This window comes from Quercus robur, chromosome 9, assembly GCF_932294415.1.
Source record: "Quercus robur chromosome 9, dhQueRobu3.1, whole genome shotgun sequence".
NCBI lineage: Eukaryota > Viridiplantae > Streptophyta > Magnoliopsida > Fagales > Fagaceae > Quercus > Quercus robur.
In genome coordinates, this window is record NC_065542.1 from 28,710,094 (window position 1) to 28,727,172 (window position 17,079).

At 30.8% G+C, this 17,079-nt stretch overlaps 2 long non-coding RNA genes across 2 annotated transcripts; one reads left to right on the top strand and one right to left on the bottom strand.

The window, feature by feature from the left end:
- Positions 1-7,858: 7,858 nt before the first annotated feature.
- Positions 7,859-8,641, top strand: LOC126700369 (uncharacterized). The gene is made up of 2 exons (XR_007647121.1): positions 7,859-7,919; positions 8,094-8,641. It is a non-coding gene; the product is annotated as an uncharacterized LOC126700369 (long non-coding RNA).
- Positions 8,642-9,577: 936 nt separating this feature from the next.
- On the bottom strand, positions 9,578-17,037 carry LOC126700371 (uncharacterized). The gene is made up of 3 exons (XR_007647123.1): positions 16,998-17,037; positions 16,786-16,859; positions 9,578-9,620 (listed from the first exon to the last, which is right to left on the bottom strand). It is a non-coding gene; the product is annotated as an uncharacterized LOC126700371 (long non-coding RNA).
- Between the last annotated feature and the right edge of the window lie 42 nt (positions 17,038-17,079).

The following is a 17,079-nucleotide window of genomic DNA, read 5'->3' on the forward strand; positions in this document are numbered from 1 at the left end:
GAACTGATTCCCACCTTTAGAAGCACGCTCGGCAGCGATGTTCTCAAAGGCACTACCAGGTAGCCGAGTGTAGGGCATCTCCGAGCAATAATGTTCCCAACTAGGTTAGAAGCGATCGGGGAGTTTGCTTGAGGTATTCAAGCAAGCGTGGTCTTATTTTAGCTCTTGGGTCCAAATTGGGCCCTGAGGTGTCCGAGTCAAGGCTAATGGTCTGAAGTGGGGATGGGAAGTAGGCTAGGATATCTGGTCAGGTCCCCAGGCCCAATAGTCTTAGGGCCCTGGTGCCCGTACATAAGTAATCTTAGAATTGGTCTAGGATAAAAGTTACTATATCTACTTTTTAATAGGTTTGATACAATACACAATTTTAAATAATACTAGTAGGGGTTGCACGTGCACGACATGTGCTAAACCTTGAGTGAGAAAATTTAAGACAGAATTTTTTTTTTTAAAGTATTATCAAACCATGTATTTAAATTTAAAATAGTTATTTAACATATGACTATCTATTTAGTATGATAATTTCTTAGAGCATCCACATTGGTGGAGCTATAAATTTAGTTATTTGGCACCACAAAAAGTTACTTTATCTATTTTACCTGCTTACTTTGCAAAATACCCAACATCAGTGGTTTTATTTTAGCTTTTAACAAAATAAAATAATATAAACAATACAATAAAATAATATATCAACTATAATAAACAATGATTACTACCAAAAAAAAAAAAAAAAAAACCACACAAACTACAACCATTGCCAACCAGGAACAACCACCCACAACTACTGCCAAAAACCCAAATTAGCCTAAAACCACCCCACAAATCACCACCAACACAGCCACACCATCACTGACCCAAGAAACCCAGCCACCACAAAACCCAAAAAAACTCGCGAAACCCAGCCAAACCACCACGAAACCCAGCCAAACCACCACGAAACCCACTCTTCTTCTCTTTAAGCCACCAAACCCACTACCCCAAATTAATTACCATCACCATCACAGCCACCATCATGGCACCACCAAACCACAAACACCATCATGGCAACCTTAAGCTCAACCAAAAAACCAACAACCAACAAGGAAAAAAAAAAAAAATCAACTCACAATTCGAAACTATCCACAAACCAATCAACACCCAAAATTCCACCACCACCCAAAATTCCACCACCACCACCACCACCACCACTACCAACACCCACAAACCCATACCCACTACCACCCACATCTACCACTACCGTGGCCACACTGACCCACAAACCTGACCACCAACATAGCCACGCCGAGAATCCCATGCCTAGAAACATAGCAACCCATGCTAGCATTGGGCAGGGGCTTGGGTTAGCACAAGGCAGGGGTAGGCGCTTGGGTCGACAAGAGTGAGGTTGAGAGAGGAAAAAAAAAAAAAAAAGGAAAGGGAAGAGGGTGAGACTGAACTGAAGAGAGAGAAAGCCAACAAGTAGAAAAAGGAAACAAGAAGAAAAAAAAAAGGAAGAAATATTATTTAATTGGAGGGAGCAATAAAATATAATATATTGGTTTAGCTTTTGAGCTACAGTGCACAACCATTTTTGGCTGTGTACTGGAGCTGAGAAACTAAATTTTTTAGCTATAGCTCCACCATTGTAGCCTCACTTTTGTGATTGGTGGTGCTAAAAATAGCAAAATAGTTTTTTAGCACCACCAATACTAATGCTCTAAGGAGAAGGTATTTGGTATCAAATGATACTATGTCAGCGGTATCAAAATTCAGTAAGTGTGAGACATATCAGTAAAAAATAACTAAGCCACTAACAATTGAAAGACATGTGTTAGTGGGTAGTTATTTTTGCACATATGTCTCTCATTTATTGAATTTTGATACCGCTGACATAGTATCATTTGAGAGAGGAAAAAAAAAAAAAAGGAAAGGGAAGAGGGTGAGACTGAACTGAAGAGAGAGAAAGCCAACAAGTAGAAAAAGGAAACAAGAAGAAAAAAAAAAGGAAGAAATATTATTTAATTGGAGGGAGCAATAAAATATAATATATTGGTTTAGCTTTTGAGCTACAGTGCACAACCATTTTTGGCTGTGTACTGGAGCTGAGAAACTAAATTTTTTAGCTATAGCTCCACCATTGTAGAATCACTTTTGTGATTGGTGGTGCTAAAAATAGCAAAATAGTTTTTTAGCACCACCAATACTAATGCTCTAAGGAGAAGGTATTTGGTATCAAATGATACTATGTCAGCGGTATCAAAATTCAGTAAGTGTGAGACATATCAGTAAAAAATAACTAAGCCACTAACAATTGAAAGACATGTGTTAGTGGGTAGTTATTTTTGCACATATGTCTCTCATTTATTGAATTTTGATACAGATGATATGATATCATTTAATATAAAATACTTTTTCATTTCGTAGAACCTATTTACTAGAGACGATATATATCTACTCACAAAAAAATTCTACTATATAAGAATGATAACAAATGTCGCCATTTTCCAAAAATAAACAACTAAAGTGTGATAGAATTTTGTCAGAATATTTAAATTTTTGCAATAAATGATGACATATGCTACAATTGAAACTCTTCATCAAATTAAATACCGACAACCATTTGCAATGAATATTTTGTTATTCATACTTCCTTCTTTATCATTTTATTTTATGAGCCTAACTACGATGCTTAGTTTACTTAATTCTTAATGAACATCTTTTTAAGAAAGAAAACAAATAAAAAAAAGAAAAAAATAACAAAAGAAATATGTCATTGAAGTTTTCATTAGATAAAATCTTAAAATTATAAATCTAAAAGATTTAAACCACTAATAAATCAGTGTTTTTAAGGTAACAAATAGAATACTATACATAACATTTTTACTTTCTAAGTATGACTAACACATAAAACTCAAAATACATGAAAAACTTTTGTGGGACATTAGAATTTCATGAGACATTTTAGATATTGCACAATAAAATATTCTAGAAATCATAATATTTTGTTAAGGTTTAATTAAGAGAGTAATAGCAGAGACTATATATTTGTCTACAAAATATAAAAGAGGAAATTATTTAACTTTAAAGTTGGGGGATGAAATTACCTCAAACATAAAGGAGGAAAATACTTTTTTCCATAATTCTTTTTTATTAGTAAAACTATGTGTTTTTTACTTTAACCAATGTGTTATAAAAAAAAATCAACCCAAGAAAATTATCCGTAAATCTATGAATTTTGGCTCAATAAATTGGCTAAAAAAAAAAGTTAGAAACACAAAAAATGTCTCGATATATTCTCAATACCTTTATTTTAGCTATGATGGGCCTTGATATGATCTTTTATAATTTTATTTTAAAGTAATGTTACATCCACAACATTTTCACAACAAATCTTAGGTAGTAAATTGTTATTGGTTTTTAATTGGGACAACCACTTTAAACTATGAATTAAAAGAAACAATAAACAAAAAACCAACAAAAGAAAATTGTGCATAAAGCAATGAATATTTGCTCACCAAATTTAACTAAACCCAAAAAGAAGTCCAGGAACACAACAAAATGTCACAATATTTTCATAATGCCTTTATTTTTAGCCGTGGTAAGTTTTGGTATAATATATTATTATTTATTTTTTAGAAATGCTATCTCCATACTATTTTTCATAACAAATTTTAGATGGCAAGTTGTTACCAATTCTAAAATGCACCCACAACTGATATCACTTTTTTATCCATCAATAGTAGTTTCTCTATGATTTGTTGTGAAATTAATGTGAAAATGTTGTGGACTTAGCATTTTTTTTATTTGATCTCAATAATTGTGAATATATTGTGATAACAACAAGTGTTTACGACATTTTCACAAAATATTTATTTCCAGTTATGGTTGGTTACAATCTCATTTTTTATTATTTGATTTTGACCTATATGAGATTAATACCTCAATAATTGTGAAAATATTGTGAAATTTTTTATGTTAGTATAACAATATATATATGTGTATATATATATATATATATATATATGCCAACTCATATAAATATTTAAAAAGAAAGAGCACAAACTGATGACTGGAAAAAAAAGAAAAAAAAGAAAAAAAAAAAGCCAATGAAATGATGCATAGTACATATTGAGCAAACAAAAATGTATTGTAGCTTTTACACATTCACACAACAAGTGTTACAACATTTTCATAAAATATTTATTTTCAGTTGTGGTTGTTCATAGTCTCATATTTTATTATTTTATTTCAACTTATAAGAAATTAACACCTTAATAATTTTGAAAAAATTGTAAAATTTATTATGTCCGTATAACAATATATATGTCGGTTCATATAAATATTTAAAAGAAAAAAAAACACAAACTGAAGATTGAAAAAAAAAAAAAAACCTATTTTTACTATAAATAGTGTCAATTAAACAAACTAAAAGACACAAAATATTTATTTTCAATCGTGGTTGGTCACAGTCTTATATTTTATTATTTTGTTTCGACCTATAAAAAATTGACACCTCAATAATTATAAAAATATTGTGTCAGTATAACAATATATATGTTAGCTCATATAAATATTTAAAAAAAAAAAAAAAAAAAACCTATAGCTACTGTAGCTACAGTATCAATTGAACAAACCAAAAGACACTGTAGCTATGCGCATTTGTGCTTTTTATATATAGAAAAATGCAATTATTAAGATTTATATATTAATTTATTGTGTTGAAAACGTAAGCTGTATAACTAAGTTACAATAAATCCTTTAGTTTTCCTCTCTCTTTTAAAAGGAGTGAGCACTGAGAACTAATTGAAATGCTAAATATAGGCATAGAAGCAAAGCACAACTTTTACAATAGAAGTCTTTTTCATGGGAAGGAGGACACTAGAGAAAAATGGTGATGCCTGCCACTAATCGTTGTCTATATGGCTCATTGGCAATTTAGATATAATGCAGCTTATAGGTAAGAGTCAAATATATACCGTAATTACTTTCACTTCACATCATCTACTTTACAGGTTTATATATATATTTTTAATATAATAATTTGATAGTTATAATGAGATGAAGAATTTAAATATATTCTGAATATTTTTGTTGGAGACACTAAATTATATCCATTCATTGAATTACGTACTAAGATTTTGGAGTTATAAGTTATATCTTGTCCAAGAAATTTAGGGACAATTTTACTTTAAATATATATATATATATATATTTTTTTTTTTTAAAAAACTTGTTTTTAACTTTGCTTGGACATTACAACCTACGTACGAGGCAATACAATTAATTACAGACATTATTTTCCTAAATAAAAAATAAAAAAATTACAAACACTTCATTACCATACTTGATTCACTATTTTTAAGTAGTTTAATTAGCTAGCTAATGTAGTAATGTAACATTAAAGGTGGAATTCCTATTTATATTGGAACAAACCGTTTTTCCCAACTTCATCAATTTAATTGTTTTTAAAACAATATTAGTGAATGCTATAAGTATCCCACTCAAGCCTGCCTCATTTGGTGGAGCATTATTGAATTTATATTATATAGATCATTGTCAATCGCATAGATTAAGCTACTCTGCTCCTATATAAATGGCTTAAATTTTTCCTTCCTCCAAGATACAATTACATAACAGTTTACACACTATTTCTGGTAAGTAGTTTTTTTTATATTGGTCCCCAAATAGTTAAATATTACGATATTAAAACTTCTTTTTAACCATTTATTCTTTGTTGGTTTGTTTAGCAAAACAATTTTGCAAGTATGCTTGTTCTCTGATCACTTTCATGAACTTAAAATTTTCTTTTCCTCTTATGCCTGAACTTTCTTTTTGTTTGGTTCTATAAAAACAGCAAACACTACAAAAGCTCAAGAATGAGGTTTCTAACATTTGCCCTTGTCCTGATGATGGTGAGCTATTGCTTGGCTGCAAACAAAAAGACTTTATCGACCAAAATGAATATGGTAGCTCAAAAGCCGCTTTTCGATGATGAAAAAGTTGATGCTGGGTATGGTGGAAGTAGTGTGAATAATCATCATTACATTCCTCAGGAGGATTTCAATAACAACAATGGTGGCAGCCGTAAATAGTGGGAGTGGCAATAGGTAGAAAGACGTTGTTAAGCATTTTAATCGATCGATGATGCTTATAAGTATGTCATAAATCAAGTGGCAGTAACATGATAGAAGTTTACATTTGGATTTGTGACTTTGGACTATCACTAAATATTACACTATTTATATTCATAATAATGTTTTACGTGGATATACACCACTGTTAGTTTCTTTAAAACCTTCTCTCCTCTCCTTTTGTGTGTGTGTTAAAATACTTAGTATTCTCCACAAAAAAAAAAAAAAAAAGTTTTATGTGTGATAATAATCTTGGTTATGTGGTATGAGGCAATCGCTTTTAGCTGTGACGTTCCTACGGATGTGACAAGCTACCGTATAAAATTCTAATTCTTCAAGTGTCAACAAGGGAATGAAGAGAATTTAATCGGCACTTCAGCCCATAATTGCCCAATTTTGAAATTTTGAACTTGTTTATGATTTGCACTCTTATCTAAACGACTTAGGGGATAAGATTGAGTGGGATAACTTTGAGATAAGAGAGTTTGAATCAAATTCAAAGACCTTGAACCTCCCCATCTATAAATTAAATAATGAGAATCAATAAGAAAAGGAAGGGGGATTATGGATCAATAAATGAAAATCCCCAATCACCATAAGCGGACAAATAATCCAAAATGTGTAATAGTTCTACTCCAAGATTTGCAACCATCAAAATTTCAGAGAATTCCTCATTAAAACCATAGTCAAATCCTTAAGACAATGTATTCTAGAGGGCATTCAAATGTATATAATCATCAAAACCTAAAGATATTGAGTTCCATTAATCAAGCGTGGTTGCCAGAAATGGGAGTCGAATTGTAGGATCTACGATCATACATGCTAATACAACTCAAATCATGCATTTTTTAGGATTGATAGGATTGTGCAGGATCGGTAGGATCCTAAGATCCTGCTTGATTTATTTTTCTATTTGGCGCTTCATGAAAATGAAAATTTTGAAACATTATGGACCAAACGGAAAAATGAATCATGCTTCAAGGACCATTATGAAAGTTTTGAAATATAAGGGCCAATGTGGAAAAAAAAATCAAATATGCAAGGCTAAAATAAAAATTTTAAAATGTAAATAGCTAAAATGAAAAAAAAAAAAAAAATCAAACATTAAGGGTAAAATGTTTTCTTTAGTCTACAATTTCATAGAAGATTTGAGTAGAAATTAGGTAACAGGAATCAATTAAGATTGTTGGAAATCAATTTTAGCTATGATGTCGTTATTAAATGCAAAAGCATTTCCAAGTACATGTACTAAATTAAACTGCTTTTATTTTTCTAAAAAATTGAATGAGAACATTTCATAGATCATAAGTTCCGGATAAGTCATGGAAAGAACTGTAATTATATTTGAAGAATGTTATGTCTACAATATTTTCACAATAAATTTTAGATAATAAACTATATTATTAGTGGATAAAAAAGTGATATCATTAGTAGATTCATATTATAATCAATAACATTTTTTTTTTTTTTTTTTAACATCACAAGGCAATGCAACAGGTAACATTCTGTGCGCTTGATGGAAAGTTTTGTTTTTACGAAGTTAATTCCACCGCTAAGGTGGAATCTTCCTATTTTTAGTGCCAATGCGGGCCAAAGAATTCTTTCAACTTCATCATTCTAATTCTTTTAAAAACAATTTGATTTTAATTATATGGGCATCCCACTTAATATTGCCTCTTTTGGTGGAGACTCCATCAATAAATTTATATTGATAACGTCTATCACAAAAACCCTAGCACGCCTCTATATATTGATCAAACTTCTTCCTCAAACGTAATAAGGTCCCAAAGCTTTTTACCCTCCATTTGGGTAAGTAAATATTCTTCACTGCTTCCAAAATATATAGATATTTAAAAGATTAAAGCAATGTTTTTCTTTTTCTTTTTCTAGTTGATTATTGTAGTTCCCTTACTTAAGAATAATAATATTGTTTCTTCCTTCTTCTTTGTTTAATCTTCTTAAATTTTTGGTTTTGAATGGCAGTGACAGTAAAAGTTGAAGAATGAGGTTTCTAGCACTTGCTTTAGTCTTGATGATGGTGAGCTCTTGTTTGGCCACAAATCGGAAAACTATAATAGTTGAAATGCATGAACAAGAGCAGCGGCAGCTAACCGAGGACATGAGCAATCCAAACGATAGCAATGATCACCACCAGTGTCGTAGACAAGATTACCCTTGTGAACTTGCTGGGGCTAAATCAATGCCTCAGGGCAGTTAGCCAAATGAAGCTTGTGATGTAGGGCATATAAGTTAATATATTATATAAACTAGACCAAGCGAAAAATAGTAAAATAAAGCTTTCGTCTAATGCCTTCACTACTGGACTGGCCATATAGACTGGAATCATCTCCCGTGTTTTCTTCAGTACTTCTATGCACTGAAAATAAGCTAAACCCGTTATAGCATAGATGACATAAGTTTGTGCTTGTGGTTTGGGTTGTCTACATGTTGTATTACTGCAACATATGACTACTATGTAAATCAACTACGTTATGTGGTAAAAACTATAAACAATCATAAAGTTTGGAGTATGTTTAATTATTGCTTGGTTATACTCGTGTATATATAATTAATGAAACAGCTAGTAATCTGTTTTGTAACAATTTTTTTTCCCTTCTAATCGTAAGCGACATGCTTCGAATTTCTCCGTAATGAACTATAATTCATGCATTCATGGCTGCATTTGCCGAATGCAAGCTAAGCTTTGATTTGATATAATTTTAAAAATCAAGCGCGGGAAGCCTACCACGAGAAAAGTATAGTTATTTGGTTATATATATAGCTATATGTTCAATTGGGATTTTCAGGATGCTGACAATCGTTTCATGGACAACAACATCTGAGAAGGACTAACAAGGAAGTTTTATTTGTGCTCGAATTTTCTGACAGTCTTCCACTTAATTCCCAATATTGTTTTGGACAAATACATAATCATTTATTATCAGAAGAAGAAAAAAAATTCCCACAGTCCACAAGCGTCAAACCACGAAGAGATCCCCCTTCTATAAAAAGGAAAAGAACCAACATCAATGAGGACTCAAGCTTGGCCAGTTTTGGAATTTTCTTATGTAAAAGTTCGGAACGTGGCAAAAATACCTTCACCCTTCATTTTTGGAAAACCTCCTCCGAAAACCATTAAATTGAAGGCTTATTCTCACCATTAACCAGCACAAAAATACCACAGCTACTTGACATTTCCCATTCAAGTATGAATCCTCAAGTCCCAACCAAAGCCACAAAGTCGATTCTCCTCAGTCATTGTTTTTATGGTCCAAATCCATCCATATGAAAGCCCTTCAACCTCCACCACTTTTCAGTTTTGAGCAAGATGGCCCTAGATTTCTAGATGTTTCCCTGCGAACGACTATCTCATCATTTCCAAAAAATGTAAGCAGCCGCAATATCATCACTAGCACATTCCTCCTCTTTAAAATATAAAGAACATCCGTGGATCATTGGAAAAAGATGGAGACTTGATCATTAACAGAGTTCGTGTTCAAAGATAGGAGCCTGCGAAGGTAGCCATCATCAGGCTCTTTATTTGAAGGGGTGCACTGCATGCAACTAAATTTCAAAACTGATTTTCTTGACTTATTGTTTTAGAATGTTCGCTACACTTTTGTGTCATAAATAGGATATCATGGATTGATTAATGATCTGTAGGTCACATGACTCGCTCGCATATGATATTAACGGGAATCATGAAATGCACAATCAAATGAGCTAGAATTTATTAATATTCATGATATCATGCATGATCATTCTAATTGTGTGATACCCCTATGGATTTCAGAAGGTGGTTGAATTTAAAGAAATTCTAGGCAATGTTAAGAATGTATGATTCAAATCCAACCAAATGTTAGATGAACTGATGAATCACATGAATCTCTCTCAATCATGATCATCAGTTTTTACGGTTAAAGGTTGCATTTTACAGGGCTGAGTAATCACTTTCATAATACCGAATGTTATAGAATATTCAACACATAACAGTGACAGTGAGATGCATGTGTTTTTTAGTTGAATAGTTTAATCTCGTTTACTACTTAATCAAGAAAAGATTAGACAAAAATGGTCTATCGTCGCTGCTTCCATAGCCCTATTATACATTTGGATTAGTCTTGCATAGTAAGTGATGTGCATACCTAACCTAACAATTAATGGAGACAATGAACCTATCTTGAATGCTGTCTCTAATTAACTTGACTGAGTTTCGTAACAATGTGTCGATTTTGATGGGTACGTACATGTAATTATAGCTCCTGATGACTTTTGAGCTAATCTATTTTAATGTAAAGATCTTTTAATGAACCAAGAATATTCTAGGTAATTTATTTTTGAAGCAATATCCTAAAATGCAAAATCACTCAAAGGTCTAAGGTTCCCGTGACTAAAATTGATGTTATCTAGCCAAGTATCGTGTGGCACATGTCAATTAATTAATATACTTTTAAGCATTATCAGCAAAAATGAAAAATAAAAAAGGAAATAAATGGAAAACCAAAAAAATTCTTAACCTCATTATATGAATATTTAGTATTGACATATCAGAATTTGAGTTAGACAAAAGTTTGACTACAAATTTAGTTGTCATCTAAGACTACAAACTTAGTTGTCACTTAAAGTTACAACTTCAAAAAAATTAACATTTTTATATATTTTGAAAATTTAACCATTGGATTACATGTTCTTTATGCTCTTAAAACAACATAAAATTTTGTGACAATCGAATGTTATTTAGTACATGATATATGTACCTATTTTTATAAGTAATTTTAAACTATAAAACTTGCAATTTAAACAATTGATTGATGATAAAGTTATTGATTTTTAATTTTTTAGAAATTTTACAACTATAGAAGATATAAAAAGAAAATTTAATTCAATGATAGATTTATTAAAATTTACATATAATAAAAAGATATTGAGTGAAGTTGTAACCATAAGTTACAACCAAGTTTATAGCCAAATTTTGTCCATTCAAATTAACTAAATAACTAGACAATATATTTGGGGCAAAATTTGTAAAATTATATTATTTCAATAATTTTTTATCTAAATAAATACATTATTTTAAAGCTATTTAGGAATCTAACCTTTTTTTTTTAATTCAAATTCAGTTTCAACTATTTTTTGTGTTGAAATCGTGTTTCACTTAAAATTCAATTTGAAAACACGTTTAGTTTTATTACCATGATTATATGTATACTCCGTATTTGTTTTTGGGCTTTGAGGCTAAAATGTCTTTGAAAGTTCAAAGTTCAGAGTGAGATGCTTCTTGCTACTTTTGACCATTCAATCTTCACCTAATCCAAATACAATTGGTCATACAAAATAATGTTAACTTAAAATGCTGTGATTGACCAAAATTTAAGATTACGTCATGGAATATTGGCTAAGAAATTACAAGTGTAACTGTAGCCATTGTCCATAGCCCATAGGCCATACTCAAAAAAACAAAGGAAACTAGAAGCAAGAGGAAGAACTTTTGTCAACAATAAATAATGTATTGAGATACATCCATTCTTTGACTGCGTTGGAATTTGCCCATACTATTAATTTGACAGCTGTTTCACTCGTTGGTGGTGCTTCAGATTGACTTTCCTAGAAATACACATTACAAAAGATATATAATAATTTTAAGGGTTGTTTTACTTGTTTGTGGTCCTTAGAACTTTCCTTAAGGGCAGTTTCTTTAGTTTAGTCACTGTTTATTTGTGTTTTATCCTATGTCTTTTTATTATTTTGAAACTGTATTTTTGTTATTAACTTGGGTAAATAGATCAGGGTGAGATGAATAAATCTTATCTACATGTAGTTGATAGATATTAGGTTTCTATTTGAATTTAAATGTTAAGTCCGTATAATTTGTAAACTCATGTATTTATATGTACATTGCTTGATGCTGAATAATAAAAGTATGCAAAAAAATATTATTATCGAGTAAAGTAGTTCATTTATTAATTTGAAGGTTTTGGTTTCTTCAAAATAATCAACAAAAATATTGGGTCCATAACCGCCACCAAAATGTGTAGTTCAAAATATTTTATAGTACTTTTTAGGTATTTGAGATGTTGAAACAAGAGAGGGAGACAAAGAAAAGGAAAATTAATAGAGGAGAAATGTTTATATGAGCAAAATCTGTATTGCTAGATGACAAGTATGAACTCTAAGGGTGAGTCTAGTAATTCCCAAGTTCTTATGAAATTCACGAGGTCTTAGATTCAAAACTCCAAACCTGTATTTTGAAACTACCCCTAAAAGATTTTTTTCCCTATAATTGTCTGATATGTACGTTAGCAAAGAAAAAAAAAATTACATGATTAAATACAAGTTTTAAATCCTTGAAGTCCTACTGGGAAAAACATGTTTAACTTGACTTTTTCAACCTATTATCTATATCTATATCTATATCATAGGTTCATAACTACATCAAAAAAGTTGGGTCATAAGAGTTGTGGTTGCATTAAGTGATTATTTTCTCTTTATGAAAAGTGGCAACATTCTCATTAGTTATTAAGAAAGTGTTGTTGTAATTATTTAAATAAAGAGTGGTTGCATTTTAATAAAAACTAGTTGCTAACCCATGCGATGCACGGGAAAGCTATTAAGTTATCACTTATGACAGTACTAAACAACCTTAAAACCTAAGACTAACCCATGAAATGGATTTGAAATTTTTTCACAAATAAAGAAAGTGTTACGTGAAGTTTTGTGAATATGCTACCTTACATTTTGTGAAAATGAGAGTCATATTTGATATATTTAAGAAGCAAATAAATATCTAACGTACGTAATACTAATAAATATCTAACTCTTATCACAAAAAATGAATGTTACACGTTAGGATTACAATCTCAAAATTCCCTATCCTATAGTCAATACTAAACATTCAATTACTAAATGAAAAATATTAATTAACCAAAAATTACTTATTTATTTGTATAAATAAGTAAACATAGATAATTATATTATAATAATATAAGTATTAAAAGTACTTAAGATATTTGTTGCATGTCAATCGATTTGCATTTGGGTTAGGATTAAAAATTAAAATTATTTCACTATTCAACTTATTTTTGCTACAATTTATGAACCTCATTGCACTTTTTGGCACTATTCATGAGTCCCACTGTACTATTTCAATTAACTTTTACCTTTATTTATAGTACTTTAAGCAATAATTTTTCAATTTCAATAAAATAAATGGCATCCAAACACACCCTTAATTAGTATCATCAGTCACTACACGTCTCACATCACATTGGGCTCAAAGCTAAAAAAAAAAAAAAAAACTAATGGCTTTGCCCCATCTTTTATTCAAAAATTAAAACCTTTCTACTTTCCCAATGCAAGTCACGTGGAGGCTTTTTTTTTTTTTTTTGGGTAAACATCATGTGGAGGCTTTGGAAACATAAAAAAAAGAGTACAAAATGTCAAAAACAAAAAGAGAGAAACTACGGAGACTGGAGACGGACAAAAGAAAGAGGAGGAAAAGAAGAAAAAAGAAGAACAAACAACAGTAGAAGATGAAGGCGTGACACCATGATCGGCGACTTGTGTTGGCAACCTGCTGCTTCAACTTGGCACAGCCCTTGCTGTGTCGTCTTCTTCTTCTCTAATTTTTTTTTTCCCTTACAAATAAGAAATTTATGGAATGAAGAGGAAGATGACGAAGAGAGAGATGAGATTATTTTGGTTTTGGTGATTTATGGGTTTGGTTTGTGTTGGGTGTGTATTGTGTTTGAAGAAATTCATGGGATGAAGAGGAAGATAACGAAGAGGAAGATGACGAAGAGAGAGATGGGAAATTATTTTGGTTTTGGTTTGGGTTTGTGCTCATATGTACTGTTTTGGTTTGTGTTGGGAAAGGCAGAGCATCGTGAAAGGGAAAGGGCAGAGCATCGGGTTTTAGAAAACTGTTATTACGTTTTTTTTTTAATGTTATTTTTTTAATAATATGCTGATGTGAAAATTTGTGGGAGTTTCAAAAGTTTCGGTTATATATATATATATAGATGAATGAATATTTATATTCAAAATTTTGTAATTACAAAATTTATTTTGAAATATTATTCCCCATTAAGTCAAATAGTTGGATTCAAGTGATAGCTCAATATTGGTAATGGTATCAATTGTAATGTCATATACCTTTGGTTTAAACCCTACCACCCCCTTCCCCATCATCACCAAAAAAAAAAAAGTACAATATTAATTAATATCTCATTAACCAGATTATCTTTGTAATTTATATTGTTATTATATTGAGATTAAATCATTATAAATGTTACATGCATTCTATCTCTATATAAAAGAGTCTTACCACTCCTGAGAAGTGTATCTAAGATGCCTTTTGGGTGTATGCACACTCAAATGTGGGAAAAAAAAAATTGATAGATGAGAATACAAATATATGGTGAGCAATTTTGTATAGATTATTATGTGGGTAAAGAAAGGTATTGATTTGGTGGCATTTTGTTCCGTTTATGGTGTAATGTAGACTCATGAAGCTTATAGTGTATATGCCCGGGCTATTGTATGATGGGAGCAACGTGCTACTTATCGATCCCGCTACATCAATTAAAACATGTAGCATATTCTTTCATGATGGTGAGAAATGCCTTAAAGAGAACGAGATTTCCTTACTCATATAAATCATAATCTGATATATATATATATATATATATATACACACACACACTATTGATATTACTATAGTAAAATTTCTCAATATATATATATATATATATTACTGTAGGGACACAATTTTTAACGACCCAAGGATGACATTGGGCTCGTATGTAAAGGGCCCGAACAATATGATTTGTAGAGAGTGGGTTTGGAAAGGCATGACCTTGGACGCAGGGCAATGGCCTGGTCCTGATTTTACGAGAGCACATACAAAGGTAGGTTTGGCCTGAATAGCTGAACTTTACATCAATATAGCTTGAAGGATTTGACTCCTCGGACTTAGTCTGAGGAGCGTCTCATTCTCACCATTCTTCCCTTTTGTAGGATCCCCCTACTTTTTTAGCTCTCCTTCCCTTTTATACTAGTATTCACTTCCCGTTCTCCATTTACGTGTCAGTTTTTCCTCGTTTAGGGATAATTACTCGTCCTATCAATCCATACGTCAGAGTGGTTGGGAAAAGCTGGATAGCATGGTATGGAGTATGGGCTTGTCAGGCGCTGGGCTCCACATTATGGTGTTGGCAGCTTTCTCGTTTGTACTGCTCTTGTACTGAGTTTGTCATTTTCTTCAGGCGCTTTGTGAGGTGTTGAGCGTGAGATCGTCCTCGGCCACATTCTTGGGCCATTAAGTAGCTTTCATCATACGTCCTCGGCAGTAGGGTTCCTCGGCTTGGGCCTTGGGCCTTTAATGTGAAGTGGGCTGGGATTTCGAATTTCAGGCCCCACAATTACTATAGTAAAATATTTACACACTAGTATTATCCGGGTGCGATACATGGTTTGATGAAGATTCATAAGTAAGATAAAATTTTTTAAAATAATTAAAACTAAATTATTAAATAAATAGTAAAAATAAATTATAAAATAAGTAAATAATTTTAATAAAAGTAATTAGACTTTTTTTTTTATAAGAATAATTAGACTTTTTTTGGACTTTGGAATTTAGACTTTTTTAGTGTTTATATATTTTTATATTTTAAAATTCTTTTTGTACTTTGTGTTAATTTCTTAATATGAGATATGGAATGAGTTTGATCATTCCTATTTGGGTTATATTTCATCTATGCCCTAGCGAGTACAAACAATAAGGGCATGTTTAGTAAATTGTAATAGTCACTTTAATATAATAGATATTCTTATGGTATAACCATTTGGTTATTTGATTATGTTTTTATTACTATGATTCTATGAATAGTTATTCTTTATAAATAGCTATTCTTTGAAATAAGAAATAATTATTCATTATCAAAAGTGTTGAATGTCTAATCCTTAACCCTATGTAATAACCTTTTTACAAAATTTCCTAAAAAGCCATTAATTGCCGCATCTTCAAAGAGAAAGAAAATAAGCTAGATCCTTGCATAACTTTTATTTTCTCTTATATAACTTTTATGGAGTTATTAATTTTTAAACAACGAACATATATATTAATTATTAAATTTATACATAATAAGCTAGATTCTTCTCCCACTTTTTGTTTTTTAAAAAAATGTTAAGCTTTTTTTTTTTTTTTTTTGAAAAAAATGTTAAGCTAGATCCTCAAAAAGTGTAAATATAATTTTATAAAATAAGAGTATTTTAGAAAATTTGACTTAAAAATGATTTCATTCCACCTTCTTTTCATACTCTACCAATTTGTGGATACATATTTAGGATTCTATTCCTAAATGGTCACCAAACTAATAAATAATAATACTTATTACAAACTAATGAATAATAATACTTACTACATTCCAACTTAATGTATTCTTTGTAATATTTATTCATATTTTCATGTAATAATCATAACAGTGTACTAGAGATGCCCTAATAAACAAAATAGTTCCTCAATACCGATTTTTTTCCTAGTGATAGTCTAATTGAAAAAATCAACACACTCACAAATCAAATATAATAACCAAAACTGAAAATCAAAACATACACAAAAGAGTTCAAAAATTGAGAACACACACACACACACACACACACACACACAAAAACTTACATAAGAGAACCAAGAACTTGAATGAGTGTCCATTGTTTTACTTCTTTATAGTAAACTTCCTTTGGGATAATATCCTGCACACAAATTTAGAAGTGAAGAATAATAAGTAAGATGGATTTATTAGATTAAAACATAAACATAAGTTGCATTTTGAAAAAAAAAAAATACAACAACATTGGATGTATTGTATGGGATTTAATTATAGGGACGACCTATTGGATAAGAGAGATTGTATCGAAATGCCATGACTGAATATATACAAGTTCATAAAATTTTGATAACAGAATTTTAGTA